The 17,924-nt window shown below is 46.6% G+C and overlaps 1 protein-coding gene across 1 annotated transcript in view; it reads right to left on the minus strand.

Annotated features, from left to right (window-relative positions):
• NPFFR2 (neuropeptide FF receptor 2) overlaps positions 1-17,924 on the minus strand; it is a 311,043-nt gene that overhangs the window by 167,796 nt on the left and 125,323 nt on the right. The gene's annotated exons all lie outside the window — the stretch shown is intronic.

The raw sequence follows: 17,924 nt of genomic DNA on the forward strand, positions 1-17,924 counted from the left end.
CGGCATACCCACCTGTCCAGGGCAACGGCACTCGCACGGTGTCGTGCGCTAGGTGGTGACCCCGGCCATGGGGGGGAGGCAGCACAGTTAGGGAGTTTTAGAAAGTGGCATATGTTGATGTTGGACATTCAGCTGATGCAAAAGGCGAAATAGGTCAAGTCCCAGGAAGAGGTGGACCAAAGCAAGCCATTTTTCTGTCACCCTATGTGTCATCAGGGGAAGGTGGGACAAAATCCTTGGAAACCCATGCGCGGTTCATTTTAATGAAGGTTAGATCATCCACATTTTGGGTTGACAGACGGGTCCTTTTTTCTGTCAGGATTGATCCAGCTGCACTGAAGACTCTTTCCGATAGCACACTTGCAGCTGGGCAAGCGAGCTCCTGTAAGGCATATTGGGCCAATTCAGGCCAGGTGTCCAGTTTAGCGGCCCAATAGTCAAAGGGGAATCACCTGTGTGGGAGAACATCGATATGGGAGGAAAAGTAGTTTGTAACCATGGTTGACAACTGCTGTCTCCTGTCACTTTCCATCGATGCGGTATTTGAAAGATCAGTCCACAACATTGTCATGAAACCCCTGTCTCCAACGCCACTTCTGCTGTGTGCACCACGAACACCTCTGCCAAGCTGCCCCCGGCCCGTACGGCTCGTGTGAGAACCATCACCGCTGCTGTGTGCTGGGAATGCCTCAAGCAACCGATTTACCAGAGTTGCTTGTTTATTAGCCAATATTAGGTCAAGGTTCTCCTGTGGCATGATGTTTTGTAATTTGCCTTTATAGCGTGGATCCAGGATGCTGGCCAACCAGTAGTCGTCATCATTCATCATTTTGGCAATGCGGGGGTCCCTTTTTAGGATCCGCAAGGCATAATCTGACATGTGGGCCAATGTTCCCGGTGTCAATGATGCACTGCGAGTGCTGGGTGGAGGAGCACTTTCTGGCAAATCCACATCCCTCCAGTCACGCACAAACCCTGTACCAGACCTTGCCACGCCAACATTTTCACTTGCCCCACGAGATGCATCCTCCTCCCCTAAGTAATCATCCCCATCATCATCCTCCTCCTCCTCTTCTTCCTCCACCTCGTCCAGGAGAGGTCCCTGAGCAGACAATGGCTGAATGTCATCAAGGATTCCCTCCTCCTCTTCCTCCTCATCAACATTGGCTGCAGACGCCTGCTCCTTAAGGTGCGTCAAAGTTTGCATGAGCAGACGCATAAGTGGGATGCTCATGCTTAGGATGGCGTCGTCTGCGCTTACCAGCCGTGTGCATTCCTCAAAACACTGAAGGACTTTACAGAGGTCTTTCAGCTTCGACCACTGCACACCTGTCAACTCCATGTCTGCTCTCAAAGTGCCTGGCCGTGTATCCTCCCACAAATGCATTATGGCCTGCCTCTGCTCGCACAGCCGCTCCACCATGTGCAGGGTGGAGTTCCACCTTGTTGCAATGTCGATAATGAGGCGGTGGTTGGGAAGGTGGAGCAATCGCTGCAGCTTCTGCATATGAACGGAGTGTACAGGCGACCGGCGGATGTGCGCGCACAGTCTTCGCACCTTCTGGAGCAGGGCTGTTAACTCCGGATAATTTTTGAGGAAGCACTGCACCACCAGGTTCAAGGTGTGAGCCAAGCAAGGTGTGTGGCTGAGTTTTGAAAGGGCTATGGCTGCCACAAAATTATGGCCGTTATCACTAACTACCTTGCCTGCCTCAAGATGTACACTGCCCAGCCTTGACTCAGTTTGTCGCTTCAAGTACTCGGCCAGCACCTCGGCGGTATGTCTGTCGCCCAAACACATCATCTGCAACACAGCCTGCTGACGCTTTCCACTAGCTGCTCGATAGGGGGACACATCGTGTGCAACAGTGGCAGCTGCAGATGGAGTGCTCGTACGACTGCGCTCTGTGGACGAGCTTTCGCTTCTGGAGGAGGAGGAGGAGGAGGAGGGTGGAACGCCTACAGCCAACTGTTTCCTATACCGTGGGCTAGGCAGCACTGTCCCACCACCGCTGTCCCCTGTGGACCCTGCATCCACCACATTAACCCAGTGCGCAGTGATGGACACGTAATGGCCCTGGCCATGCCGACTGGACCATGCATCAGTAGTGAGGTGCACCTTTCCGCTCACTGACTGCTTGAGTGCATGGACAATGCGGTCTTTCACATGATGGTGGAGGGCTGGGATGGCTTTGCGAGAGAAGAAGTGGCGACTGGGTAGGTCATAGCGTGGTACTGCATAGGCCATGAGTTCGCGGAAAGCTGTGCTTTCCACCAACCGAAAGGGCATCATCTCAAACGAGATTAGTTTGGCAATGTGGGCGTTCAAACCCAGTGTACGCGGATGAGAGACTGAGTACTTTCTTGACCTACTCATAGTGTCTGGGAGGGTGAGCTGGACTTGAGAGCTGCATATGGTGGAAGTAGCGGTGAACAGGGCGGACAGAGAGAGGGTTGATGATGGTTATGGAGTTGGTGTTCTTTCTGATGGCCTAGAATCAGTATTTCGTTGATATAACAGTGGGATTCCCTGACTGCTGTGGCCTTGCAACGACACCTCAACATTTGCTGCTGTGCTAACCGGTGGGCTTACAGTGGGGGAAACAATGTAGCATTGCTGACTACCTTCGTTGTGATCAGTTGCACATGTGGCACTTGAGGTTTGGTGTTGTGTCCACTCTTGCAAGTGCATGCTGGTTAAATGTCTAAGCATGCAACTGGTATTCAAATTTTTCAGATTTTTCCCTCGGCTAAAGGTCTTTGCGCACTTCTTACAGATAACCTTGGCCTGATCATGAGGATTTTGTTCAAAAAAGTGCCACACTGCACTTTTCCTACTTTGGCAGACATTTTGCGGCCTAGCACGCTGTGATCTTTTGACCCTCTGGACAAGCTATCCAGCAACTCTTTTGATGTTTGGAACCTGTCTTTGGAGTGCTCCGGGCCTGCCAGATAACAGCTGTTGCGATGTCGATGTCTGCTGTGGATGCTCCTCATCTGAGCTATTGGAAGCAGCACCCTCTTCCCCCAATGGATTCCAATCTGGGTCAACAACTGGGTCATCCATCACCTCCTCTTCAATGTCATGTGCACCTTCCTCTGTGTCACCGTGTATGGTGGTATAGTGTGCGGGAAGGGGCACCTGAGTCTCATCAGGGTCAGAATCTGGCTCTGTACACTGCGAGGACAATGTAGTGATCTGAGTGAATGTACCAGCAGAATCATCCATCAGCGGCTGTGCATCAGTGCACTCCATGTCAGATTCATCTTGGCCTGGGTAATTCACCATTTCACTTGATAATCCAGGCAAGGTATGTGAAAACAGCTCCATGGAGTAATCAGTAGTATGGCCTGCGTCATCCTTCAATCTTGGTTGGGGTGAAGGACACAAGGAAAGGTGTGATTCATGAACATGAGCCTCCAATGACGACTCAGTGCTTTTACTTTTTACAACTGAAGAAGAGGAGGCGATAGAGCTGGAGGCTGAGTCAGCAATGTAAGACAAAACTTTTTCCTGATGCTCTGGCTTTAAAAGCGGTTTGCCAACTCCTAGAAAACTAAGCGTTCGAGGCCTTATGTAGCCAGACGATGACGCAGGCTCAACACCTCCTGCATTCGGTCCTATTTTGCTCTTGCCACTACCATCAGATCCACCACCAACACCATCATTACCAGCTGCCAACCCCCGCCCAATTCCACGGCCTCTTCCACCAGCCTTCCTCATTTTTGGTAGAAATGTAGACAAAATCCAACAAACTATATAGTAATGTAAAACAAGGTACAAGGTGTCTATAGGACAGGGGAGATTTTGAATTTCTGCTCACACTAGTGGACACTGGACACTTTTGGATTGTGTGAGGCCCAATGAATATCTGAGCACTATGAGACAGGCTCGATGGCACAGCTGTGACCAAAGTGACTAGAGGATAAGTGAGATTTTGAATCTCTGCACACACTTTTGGACACTGGACACTTTTGGATTGTGTGAGGCCCACTGATATCTGAGCGCTATGTGACAGGCTCAATGGCACAGCTGTGACCAAAGTGACTAGAGGATAAGGGAGATTGGATTGCTTTTAAAAAAGCAGTTTGCGGAGCAGTGGGTAAACAGCAATGCCAGCCTGTCAGGAAGCCTTAAAAGGCAGCCCAACAACCAACACTACTGATACACCACAATATAGCCTCCCCTTGCACTGCACACACAGTGACTGGTGTGTTGTGCAGGCCAAATTGCTATCAGCAGCAGAAGCAGTTTTTTTTTCTTCTCAGCAGGACAAAAAAAAAAAATTGGGATTGCTTTTAAAAAAGCAGTTTGAGGCCCAATGAATATCTGAGCGCTATGTGACAGGCTCGATGGCGCAGCTGTGACCAAAGTGACTAGATGATAAGGGAGATTGGATTGCTTTTAAAAAAGCAGTTTGCAGAGCAGTGGGTAAACAGCAATGCCAGCCTGTCAGGAAGCCTTAGAAGGCAGCCCAACAACCAACACCACTGATACACCACTATATAGCCTCCCCTTGCACTGCACACACAGTGACTGGTGTGTTGTGCAGGCCAAATCGCTAGCAGCAGAAGCAGTTTTTTTGTCTTCTTCCCTGCCTAACGCTCTCCCTACAGAATCAGCAGCAACCTCTCCCTATGCTAAGATCGGCAGAAGTAAGATGGCGGTTGGCGTGCACGCCCTTTTATACCCCCTGTGACGCCCACCAAAGCAAGCCAATCACTTGCATGCCCTTCTGAAAGATGGTGGTGACCCGTGCCTAGGTCATCACGTTGCCCACAGTGTCCGTGGATCCTGATTGGCTGAAAAAGAGCGCAAAACAAACTTTTGAAACGCGACTTTGGCGCGTAAGTCGCCGACCTCGTGGCCGACCTCATCCTAGGGTCGGGTTTCGTTTCATGAAACCCGACTTTGCCAAAAGTCGGCGACTTTTGAATTTTTTAGACCCGTTTCGCTCAACTCTACTGATTACTCCATGGAGCTGTTTTCACTTACCATGCCTGGATTATCAAGTGAAATGGTGAATTACCCAGGCCAAGATGAATCTGACATGGAGTGCACTGATGCACAGCCGCTGATGGATGATTCTGCTGGTACATTCACTCAGAGCACTACATTGTCCTCGCAGTGTACAGAGCCAGATTCTGACCCTGATGAGACTCAGGTGCCCCTTCCCGCACACTATACCACCATACACGGTGACACAGAGGAAGGTGCACATGACATAGAAGAGGAGGTGATGGATGACCCAGTTGTTGACCCAGATTGGCATCCATTGGGGGAAGAGGTTGCTGCTTCCAATAGCTCAGATGAGGAGCATCCACAGCAGACATCGACATCGCAACAGCTGTTATCTGGCAGGCCCGGAGCACTCCAAAGACAGGTTCCAAACATCAAAAGAGTTGCTGGATAGCTTGTCCAGAGGGTCAAAAGATCACAGCGTGCTAGGCCGCAAAATGTCTGCCAAAGTAGGAAGAGTGCAGTGTGGCACTTTTTTGAACAAAATCCTCATGATCAGGCCAAGGTTATCTGTAAGAAGTGCGCAAAGACCTTTAGCCGAGGGAAAAATCTGAAAAATTTGAATACCAGTTGCATGCTTAGACATTTAACCAGCATGCACTTGCAAGAGTGGACACAACACCAAACCTCAAGTGCCACATGTGCAACTGATCACAACGAAGGTAGTCAGCAACGCTACAATGTTTCCCCCACTGTAAGCCCACCGGTTAGCACAGCAGCAAATGTTGAGGTGTTGTTGCAAGGCCACAGCAGTCAGGGAATCCCACTGTTATATCAACGAAAGACTGATTCTAGGCCATCAGAAAGAACACCAACTCCATCACCATCATCAACCCTCTCTCAGTCCGCCCTGTCCACCGCTACTTCCACCATATGCAGCTCTCAAGTCCAGCTCACCCTCCCAGACACTATGAGTAGGTCAAGAAAGTACTCAGTCTCTCATCCGCGTACACTGGGTTTGAACGCCCACATTGCCAAACTAATCTCGTTTGAGATGATGCCCTTTCGGTTGGTGGAAAGCACAGCTTTCCGCAAACTCATGGCCTATGCAGTACCACGCTATGACCTACCCAGTCGCCACTTCTTCTCTCGCAAAGCCATCCCAGCCCTCCACCATCATGTGAAAGACCGCATTGTCCATGCACTCAAGCAGTCAGTGAGCGGAAAGGTGCACCTCACAACTGATGCATGGTCCAGTCGGCATGGCCAGGGCCGTTACGTGTCCATCACTGCGCACTGGGTTAATGTGGTGGATGCAGGGTTCACAGGGGACAGCGGTGGTGGGACAGTGCTGCCTAGCCCACGGTATAGGAAACAGTTGGCTGTAGGCGTTCGACCCTCCTCCTCCTCCTCCTCCTCCTCCTCCTGAAGCAAAAGCTCGTCCACAGAGCGCAGTCGTACGAGCACTCCATCTGCAGCTGCCACTGTTGCACACGATGTGTCCCCCTATCGAGCAGCTAGTGGAAAGCGTCAGCAGGCTGTGTTGCAGATGATGTGTTTGGGCGACAGACACACCGCCGAGGTGCTGGCCGAGTACTTGAAGCGACAAACTGAGTAATGGCTGGGCAGTGTACATCTTGAGGCAGGCAAGGTAGTTAGTGATAACGGCCGTAATTTTGTGGCAGCCATAGCCCTTTCAAAACTCAGACACATACCTTGCTTGGCTCACACCTTGAACCTGGTGGTGCAGTGCTTCCTCAAAAATTATCCGGAGTTAACAGCCCTGCTCCAGAAGGTGCGAAGACTGTGCGCACACATCCGCCGGTCGCCTGTACACTCCGTTCGTATGCAGAAGCTGCAGCGATTGCTCCACCTTCCCAACCACCGCCTCATTATCGACATTGCAACAAGGTGGAACTCCACCCTGCACATGGTGGAGCGGCTGTGCGAGCAGAGGCAGGCCATAATGCATTTGTGGGAGGATACACGGCCAGGCACTTTGAGAGCAGACATTGAGTTGACAGGTGTGCAGTGGTCGAAGCTGAAAGACCTCTGTAAAGTCCTTCAGTGTTTTGAGGAATGCACATGGCTGGTAAGCGCAGACGACGCCATCCTAAGCATGAGCATCCCACTTATGCGTCTGCTCATGCAAACTTTGACGCACCTTAAGGAGCAGGCGTCTGCAGCCAATGTTGATGAGTAGGAAGAGGAGGAGGGAATCCTTGATGACATTCAGCCATTGTCTGCTCAGGGACCTCTCCTGGACGAGGTGGAGGAAGAAGAGGAGGAGGAGGATGATGATGGGGATGATTACTTAGGGGAGGAGGATGCATCTCGTGGGGCAAGTGAAAATGTTGGCGTGGCAAGGTCTGGTACAGGGTTTGTGCGTGACTGGAGGGATGTGGATTTGCCAGAAAGTGCTCCTCCACCCAGCACTCGCAGTGCATCATTGACACCGGGAACATTGGCCCACATGTCAGATTATGCCTTGCGGATCCTAAAAAGGGACCCCCGCATTGCCAAAATGATGAACGATGACGACTACTGGTTGGCCAGCATCCTGGATCCACGCTATAAAGGCAAATTACAAAACATCATGCCACAGGAGAACCTTGACCTAATATTGGCTAATAAACAAGCAACTCTGGTAAATCGGTTGCTTGAGGCATTCCCAGCACACAGCAGCGGTGATGGTTCTCACACGAGCCATACGGGCCGGGGGCAGCTTGGCAGAGGTGTTCGTGGTGCACACAGCAGAAGTGGCATTGGAGACAGGGGTTTCATGACAATGTTGTGGACTGATTTTTCAAATACCGCTCACACAACTGGTAATACTGCATCGATGGAAAGTGACAGGAGACAGCAGTTGTCAACTATGGTTACAAACTACTTTTCCTCCCATATCGATGTTCTCCCACACAGGTCATTCCCCTTTGACTATTGGGCCGCTATACTGGACACCTGGCCTGAATTGGCCCAATATGCCTTACAGGAGCTCGCTTGCCCAGCTGCAAGTGTGCTATCGGAAAGAGTCTTCAGTGCAGCTGGATCAATCCTGACAGAAAAAAGGACCCGTCTGTCAACCCAAAATGTGGATGATCTAACCTTCATTAAAATGAACCGCGCATGGGTTTCCAAGGATTTTGTCCCACCTTCCCCTGATGACAAGTAGGGTGACAGAAAAATGGCTTGCTTTGGTCCACCTCTTCCTGGGACTTGACCTATTTCGCCTTTTGCATCAGCTGAATGTCCAACATCAACATATGCCACTTTCTAAAACTCCCTAACTGTGCTGCCTCCCCCCCATGGCCGGAGTCACCACCTAGCGCATGACACCGTGCGAGTGCCGTTGCCCTGGACAGGTGGGTAGGCCGACTCTTGGGCGCGGGCACTGGCACAGGGTCCCTCATAGTGCAATCAAGTGTCTCTGACGGTGGTGGTGCACACCCGCCGTCAGACACACCGCTGTACTATGAGGGGCCCAGTGCCAGTACCGACGCCCACGAGTGGGCCCCCCTTGCTTGGGCAGGGCCCCAGCGTTTGCAATCTTTACCTCTCCCTGCTCCTCCGCTGTGTAATCTGGGCCGTCAAATCCATACTGACACCGTCTGAGCCTGCCTCCTGAGACATATATTTTGAATGTGTACGCTATCCATACATGTTATCTGGGGAAACGGCACCCTTTCTAACCTTTGTGCAATCCATACTGGGCCTAACACCGTCTGAGCCTGCCTCCTGAGACATAAATTTTGAATGTGTACGCTATCCATACATGTTATCTGGGGAAACGGTACAATTTCTAACCTTTGTGCAATCACGTGCAATCCATACTGGGCCTAACACCATCTGAGCCTGCCTCCTGAGACATATATTTTGAATGTGTACGCTATCCATACATGTTATCTGGGGAAACAGTACCCTTTCTAACCTTTGTGCAATCACGTGCAATCCATACTGGGCCTAACACCGTCTGAGCCTGCCTCCTGAGACATAAATTTTGAATGTGTACGCTATCCATACATGTTATCTGGGGAAACGGTACCCTTTCTAACCTTTGTGCAATCCATACTGGGCCTAACACCGTCTGAGCCTGCCTCCTGAGACATATATTATGAATGTGTACGCTATCCATACATGTTATCCGGGGATACGGTACCCTTTCTAACCTTTGTGCAATCACGTGCAATCCATACTGGGCCTAACACCATCTGAGCCTGCCTCCTGAGACATATATTTTGAATGTGTACGCTATCCATACATGTTATCCGGGGATACGGTACCCTTTCTAACCTTTGTGCAATCACGTGCAATCCATACTGGGCCTAACACCGTCTGAGCCTGCCTCCTGAGACATAAATTTTGAATGTGTACGCTATCCATACATGTTATCTGGGGAAACGGTACTCTTTCTAATTTCTAACCTTTGTGCAATCACGTGCAATCCATACTGGGCCTAACACCATCTGAGCCTGCCTCCTGAGACATATATTTTGAATGTGTACGCTATCCATACATGTTATCTGGGGAAACAGTACCCTTTCTAACCTTTGTGCAAGCCATACTGGGCCTAACACCGTCTGAGCCTGCCTCCTGAGACATATATTATGAATGTGTACGCTATCCATACATGTTAACCGGGGATACGGTACCCTTTCTAACCTTTGTGCAATCACGTGCAATCCATACTGGGCCTAACACCATCTGAGCCTGCCTCCTGAGACATATATTTTGAATGTGTACGCTATCCATACATGTTATCCGGGGGTACGGTACCCTTTCTAACCTTTGTGCAATCACGTGCAATCCATACTGGGCCTAACACCGTCTGAGAATGATAGATGGGGCCCACCATACACTGGAACATTCCAAAGGTGGACATCAGACACTGGAGCAGCATTTACAGGGCCCATTATACACTAGAGCATTAGAAATGGGGCCCATTATGTTTGGAGCATTATTTGGGCCCATAAGACAGTAGAGCTTCATCCATGGGGACCAACATATACTGTAGCATTATGTGGAGCTCATCATATACTGTTTCAAACATTATATGGGACCAATGATTCTGTATGGAGAAATAGATGGGCCTCGTCATGAGATGTAAAAAGTGAGGTATTTTTCATTGTACTATACCACTATTTCTCTGCCGTATCGGAGCATGATGAGTTGTGGTATGTGTTAAAGGGGCGCTCTTTCGCCCAGGGCACATGAAAACCTGGAGCCAGCCCTCCCCCCCCCCACAGTCTGTAGCCAAATAACCCCCATTTTTCAGTGCGTAACTTGTATTATGAACTTAATTAAGGTTGACAAGCTTAAGTAAGAAGAATTGATGCTTTTGGCATTCAAATGGGCACTGTTGGTGTGTTTCCTGTCCTCCTCTCACTGACGACTTTTATTCCCCATTGACTTACATTGCGTTTCGTGTTTCGGGACGACCCCGACTTTTCCCTATAATCGGACGATCTTGCTCGACCCGACTTTTGGAAAAGTCGGGTTTCACGAAACGAAACGCTCCCTAAAAAACCAAAAGTCGCTCAACTCTAGTCTGGTCCAATGTAGTCTGGACATGGTGTAAATCATGCTTGCAGAGTGGTCACAGATATAGGACCTCTGCTCTTTTCTGCACAATTTTGGAATGGCTACTTAGATGGTTAGCGCTGATGAATTGATGCCATCTTCAGCATCACTATTCCAGTCATCAACATGCTGGTGCACATTTTGACTAGTCTGCATGAGGAGGTGATGGTCCCAGAGGAAGAGGTGGAAGCAGAGGAGGATGCAGAAGGGATAGCAATATCTCAGTTTTCAGACTGTCGTTGCACAGACGGGTGTCATAGGAGGGTGGATTATAGCGATCGAGGAGCACTCATGGTACCAGACAAACTGTTAGTGAATGTATAGGAGTCTAGTAATAAATGGAGGATGATACATATGCAACCGTCAGGATATGAATAGGATTATGATCCCCTCTCTGTTTATTTTTTTGCATATCTGTTTTACTCGTCAAATTTTACATCTGTACATGTGACACTAATACTGCACCAACCCTGCTAAAGGTGCTAGCTTTTTAGTAGTGTATTTGCTTAGCATTCTTATTTTCCTTTTTTTAGTAATACATTGAAATTTGTTGAAAAAATAGACAAACTGTAGTAATTTAACTGTACATACTTTTTTTTTTTGCACATTTTCTTCTCCAACTTGACAGTCATGCATGCCACACATATAATAAGGCCTGCTGCTACCTTTAGCTTTCTGTGCCTGTGCCTACCTAGTATTTCTTACTATATACTTTTTGACAAGGGTTAAATAATTGGAATTGAAAAGAGCATCAAAAGTGAATTATAGTATTGTACAAAATGTATGGCAAAAGAAAAGTTGTTATAGCAATGGACAGAGTAATGTAAAAGAAAAAAACATACCACAGCCAATAAAGTGGAAGCTGTTTTCAACAGCAGAAGCGCCTTCATTGCCTCCAGCAAGCAGATTAATTTGTCAAAGTTGACAGCATTGGGGAAAATGACATATCACTTGACTTTATCACAGCAAGATGATGTTACTTCTAAGGCCATAGTCACACTACAGTATAACACAGCCGAGTGCTATGAGATAAAACATTGCATAGCACTCTGACCAGTGTTATTCTATGGGGCAGCTCAGATCTGCAATTATTTTCTCATGCCAATTCGGCATGAGAAAATAATCTCAACATGCTGTTATTGGCAGCGAGACTCAAGTCACTCGCACCCATGCAAGTTTACCTGTACTATGGAAATATCAGACTGCACTCAGATGTCATCCCAGTGCAGTCCGATATATGCCAAGAGAGGCAATGGTGTGGATGGAGAAATTAGTTTCTCCGTCTCCTCCTCACCTGTTCTGCGATTCTCTTATGAGAGACATGCGTACAGAGCACTGACACTCGGATCACGCTCCCAACAGACCAGGAGCCAAGGGCCATTAGCATAGCACATCCGATACTTTTGCATATGTTAGTCATTTTTCAGCCTTAGGCCGGCATCACACTACTGTAGTCTATGGGCAAGTGTTATGTTAGAAAACATCACAGAGCACTCGGCCAAGTGTTAATCCAAGGGGCAGCTCACATCACCACTTAATTTCTCAGGCATATTTAACATGCGTGTAAAATCGCAGCATGCGATTGCTGTGCCATTTTTACATACTGGTGTCCCTTGCCATTTCTCATGGCATTCACGCTGATGTCAGAAAGGTGAAGTGAGTTAATTGGCTGTGTGAACTCGCAGGACCTGTCTGAGGGCACTGCAAGCAGGAGAACTTTCCCATGCTTTTGGTGCCATCAGACAGCTAATAGGAGCTTACAGATAGACACTGAACACATGGTGAGATGGAGACTTATGTGTTGTTTAGCAATGATATTGCTGAGGTGTTGTTTCAATGTGTAAGGGAGAAGTCTCCAGGTAACTAGAGAGATGGGCGGGCCATCCATGACAGAGCTTCACTCTGTTAGCAATGTACAATATGCAGACTTTTCAGCCTCACAGTTATATCTCACCCCATCAGGGTTCTCTCATGGCTGCTTCTCCATACTGCAGGCATTCATTCCCTCCAGGGAACTCTCAGGCACTTGCAGCCATTACTCACAGCGTCCACATGTGCTGTCAGGCAGGAAGCCCCATCTCAGTGGGACCTTCCACGCTGGACCAACCGGGTCCAAGCATTCACCAACTGTGACCTACCCTGGCCACATTATATGGTTCATAGCCACGCCCACCAGGTCACATGACTCTGACCTCATCACAGGTCCTTCAAGCATTTACACACTCTTTCCAACAGTGCTTTAAACACATCCCCTGGGTGGGTTTGTAGGCAACCAGGATACATAACGGCCATACCATATACTGCCATTCATCCTTTCTCCTGGGACATCCACACAGCACCCCCTAGCGGACTCAGTGGTTACTACACCACATACCTCCCCCTCTGTTCAAACTCGTGGGATTGATCACACAGCATTACACCAGGGTCTCGCGACCGGGCACTCATTGCACCTTGCCCCACAGGTCGAGAGAGCTGTCTCCATCTATCATACGGCCTCATCTCTACATTAGGCCTCCCCCGCCCCCAGCGGTCAGAATATCGGCCCTGATCTTTGGCCCTCCAGTCACAGCCTGTCTGCATCATCAGACACTGTCTAGTCACCACATTCCTCTCCCTGTTTGTTCCGTTCGCTGACCAGCTCCCCTGGTTGGTACGGTCATCAGTCTTAGTTGGCCTACTGTCTGGCCTGAGTCTGACCCCTTTCAGCGTCTCACAGGAACTAATGTCTCTCAGCCTCGTATGGCCCGTCGAACTGCAACTTGCTGACATTCTTCGGCCACTTGCCACGTCACTACTTGGAGGAACCCTTCGGGTCCTTACATGTTGGGTTGTAGGCGGCCGCCACCTAGTATTCTGTACTTCTTTATTAATTTGCCAGCGGTCCAGCCTTAACTGCTCAATCTCTTGCAGGTAACCCACTCAATACTCCAAGAGCATCCGAAAGTTTCTCAGAGTGATATTTTTCATTTTTTGATTATTTAAAAAAATAAAAGTCTGCGCTATATTTAATTGGACTGTTGATTATTAACAAGTTGCCATCTGTTTATATAGTGAAGTTACTTTAACATTACTAAAGCTGTGTTTGTGGTAAATAGATTGATAGAGATTGTACACAGTTTTAGGAAACCTCAGAGTGTTGCACACATCTTGTCAGAGCAATTTGAATAATAACAAATTTGATGCAAATTTACATTTTTGTTAAATTTTGCCAAACCTGTTAAATTCTATTTTGAAAAGATTTGATAAACTCCAATCTCACTCTGATATCACAGATATTAATTTTCTCTATCTTTTTTCAATGGAGTAAAAGGGGTGATTCAAAATTGTTATATATATATATACTGTATATATATTTGATACGTTTAAAAGACTTTCTGTAGGCAAGTCAATGATGCTTTCCATAAAAGTAACACAAAACATCAGAACACTAATCTTAAAAATAAAGTTTATTCCCGATTTATTCTATACTGTCTAAACATGTTCCATTGTAATAGGATTGATGGAAAAAAAAGACATTTATTAAGATCGATAGATAGATAGATAGACAGTAATGTGCAGGGGGGTGGGAGAGCTTTGTCTGCAGCAGCATGTACAGAAGCAGTGAGTGACATTCTCTTCAACCTTCATTCTATGTCAGGGCTTCTGGGACTGAGTATGCCTCTGCCATCATTGCACTCCATGCCGTTGCAGCACAAATCATGATGTCACCCAATTGCTGTCTAGGAATTGGGCGATGCACTTAGTGACATCACTTTTAGCGCATCAACAGTGTGACTCCCAATGGTGTAAGAAGCTTACTCAGGAAGTCCTAACATAGAGTGAATCAAGTAGATGCCTACTTGGTGCTGGAAGCCCTAGCAAAGAGTATATCATGCTAAAGGGAATACATGTGATAGGGAAAGGAGAAAGAGAATGGTGCAGAGGACCGGATGGTAAGCTATGTTACTGGTAAGCACTGAAGTGACTATGATCTGAAGAGACAGAACAAGGAACATTCATTTTGTTTTGGACCAGTTCAATGCAAACTAAAATTTCCCACATGATATGCCAAATTCAAAACTTGGCAGATTTGATCATCTGTAGTAGACAGTAAAATTAAAGTGTAGCTGTCATGTAAGGTAAGCTTGCACCAGATTGTCCGTCTACCTCTAGCTTGTACTCAACTCTCCATCGATGTTTTACAAATATAAATTGCCATCTCCTACCTAGCAAAAATCTGTTGTCACTGTGTAGAGTAGAGGACTGGGCTGTGGATGCTGACAGGGCATCGGGTCCGGAACTGCTGGGGATGAGCCTACTGTTGCAGGGGGGAAAAAGACTGGAGATGGAGCAAACCCTTCACATGTGTAGAAGGGGCGTGTCGAGCCAGGGACATATAAAAGGGTTTGTGTGAGAAAAGAACGGGGCTTCCCGCTAGAGAGAGGAGTCACGGCCAGGTGTGGCAAGGACTCTCAGGCTTCAGCAGGTGTGCGAAGGAACACACACCGAGTGGAGGATTGTAGTGAATTCCTCTTTGTGGCACTGCAGCATAACGGACTAGGAGCTCAGCTTTTAAGACCAATGACCGCCCGCTGCCACCAGAAGTGAGACCAATTTGCTAGGTGGGGAAGATGGAGGAACTCGGCACCGGCCTCAGCCGGCAACCAACCATCCCACTCAGGAACAGAGAAGAAAAACTGAGTCACGCTAAGTGAAGTGGATATATATATATATACATACATACAGTATATACTTTATATAAACTGCTATTTTGAGTTACTATTTCCCTTTCTACCCCTCAGCCTTTACATGTTTATTCCCTGTTGCTTCCTACGAGGAGATTACCCCTGTACTTATAAAATGAGCAATTGTCAACCCCTGCCCTGTGATTCTGTGTCATTGCATCCGAATACCTGTTTTACAACTGAATACCAATTTTACTGGTGACCTGAAAGTGACTGATCGGTTCACGAGGAGAAAAAGGCCAAATTTCTCTGATAAGATTAAAAGTTTCTTATGTTTGCAAATACTATTGATTTATGAGAAGAAAAAAAACATTTTACGGAATTGTAGATTGCAGAAATCCTAAACATCTACTTAATGCTGAATGTCTTGGTCATAATAGTATGGCTTATGTTATAAAGGCCACATTTAATTGGCTGGGATAAAAGCCTGAAGAAAAGTTAAAAGTGATTATTTTTACATGTCAGTTAATCCCTTTGGGGAAAAACTAGGGTAAATCGTTATTGTTATTACCTTTTTGCATGCAAAATAAAAGGTATTTAGAGAAGATCTCCAAAGAGTAAACTGTTTATGAAAGGCTTCATTATACATACAAGTGCATAATAACAGCTGTTATGAATTCAAGATTATAAAGTAATATTCTAATTAGAAATGCAGAAGATCAAAGTGAGATTATCATAAGTATTTATAGTATATCATTTAGAGTTGATTTCAATGGAATTGCAATAACAACTATTTATATGGGAGAAGAGCCAATGCTGATAACAAAGGAGGACATATTTCTACCATGCTGTAAATTGAAAGGGTAATCTACTCGTACCACCAGTCTTTAATGGGAACTCAAAAAGATACATTAGATCACTTATCCACTGACATTTTACTGTAGATGGAGAATAGTTGAACACATGGTTAAACATGGCAGTGTGCAATCTGCCTTATTCCAATGACCTTTCAGATTACTTCTATATTGATGCAGCAGTGAGGGTTAAGTCCAGAAATGCAGCATACCATGGTAGCATATGTAATCCATATAGCTTCTCACAGTAGCAAGAGCAACATGCGGCCAGATATCGTTGTGTTAACCCTTTAGTGACAAAGCCAGTTAGGTACTTAATGACCAAGCCAATTTTTCTTGACATATTGCACTTCATGTTAGTGGTAATATTTCTTTGATATAATTTGCGTTAATTTTTGAGAAAAACAGAAACTTGGCAAAAAAAAATTAAATTTTGCAATTTTCAAACTTTTAACTTTTGTGCTCTTAAATCAGAAAGTTGTATCATACAAAATAGTTAATAAATAACATTTCCCATATGTCTACTTTACATCAGCACAATTTTGGAAACACATTTTTTTTGCTAGGACGTTAACAAGGGTTAAAAGTTGACTAGCGATTTCTCATTTTTACAACAAAATTTACAAAACCACATTTTTAGGGCCCACCTCACATTTGAAGTGAGTTTGAGTGGTCAATATGGCAGAAAATACCGAAAAGTGACACCATTGTAGAAACTGCACCACTCAAGGTGCGCAAAACCACATTCTAGAAGGTCTTTTTAACCCTTCAGGTGCTTCACAAAACTAAAGCAATGTGGAAGGAAAAAATAATCATTTTACTTGGAACCAAACTTTTTTAATTTTCACAAGGGTATGAGGAGAAAATGGACCACAAAATTTGTTGTGCAATTTCTCCTGACTACGCCGATACCCCAGATGTTGGGGAAAGCCACTGTTTTGGCGCATGGCACAGCTCAGAAGAGAGTGAGCACTGTTTGTCTTAGAATGCAAAATTGGCTGGAATCAATGGTGGACTCCATGTCGCCTTTGGAGACACCCTGATGTACCTAAACAGTGGAACCCCCCAATTCTAACTCCAACCCTAACACATCCCTAACCCCATCCCTAACCCCAACAAACCCCTAACCCGAAACCATAACCCTAACCACAACCCTAACACCAGCACCACAAACCTAACCCCAACACAACTCTAACCCCAGCACAACTCTAACCCCAGCACAACCCCAACCCTAAACCAAGCTACAACTCCAGCCCTAGCCCAACCCTAATCCTAGCAAAATTCTAACCCTAGCTCTAACCCTAGCCTCAACTCTAACCCTAACCTCAACTCTAACCCTAGCCCCAACCCTAGTCCTAACCCTAAGCCTAGCCCAACCCTAATCTTAGCTATAACCCCATCTATTACCCAAACCATGACCCTAGTCCAACCCTTTCCCTAGCTGTAACCCCAACTATAACACCAGCCATAACCCTAACCCTAGCTCCAAATCTAACCCTAAGTATAACTCCAACTATAACCCCAACCATAATCCTAGCCTTAACCCAAATGAAAAAATACATTTTTTAATTTTATTATTTTTACCTAACTAAGGGGGTGATAAAAGGGGTTTGCTTTACTATTTTTTTTAATTTGATCACTATGATAGAGTCTATCACAGTGATCAAAATGAACCAATAGGAGAAATCTCCTATAGTTGCTGGGTGCGCCCACCATTTTCTTCCCAGAAGAAGACACTGACGGCTGGGGGACAGGACCAAGGAATGCAGGAGGGTCAAGGGACACATGGACACCGGAGGTGCCAGGGGTCCACATTTCTCTCTCATCTGATGTGCTAGATCATATCAGAGGAGAGAGAAATTAAATGGG

The sequence above is a fragment of the Dendrobates tinctorius genome, unplaced genomic scaffold, assembly GCF_039654945.1.
Source record: "Dendrobates tinctorius isolate UK_male_01 unplaced genomic scaffold, ASM3965494v1 ptg000011l, whole genome shotgun sequence".
Taxonomy (NCBI): domain Eukaryota; kingdom Metazoa; phylum Chordata; class Amphibia; order Anura; family Dendrobatidae; genus Dendrobates; species Dendrobates tinctorius.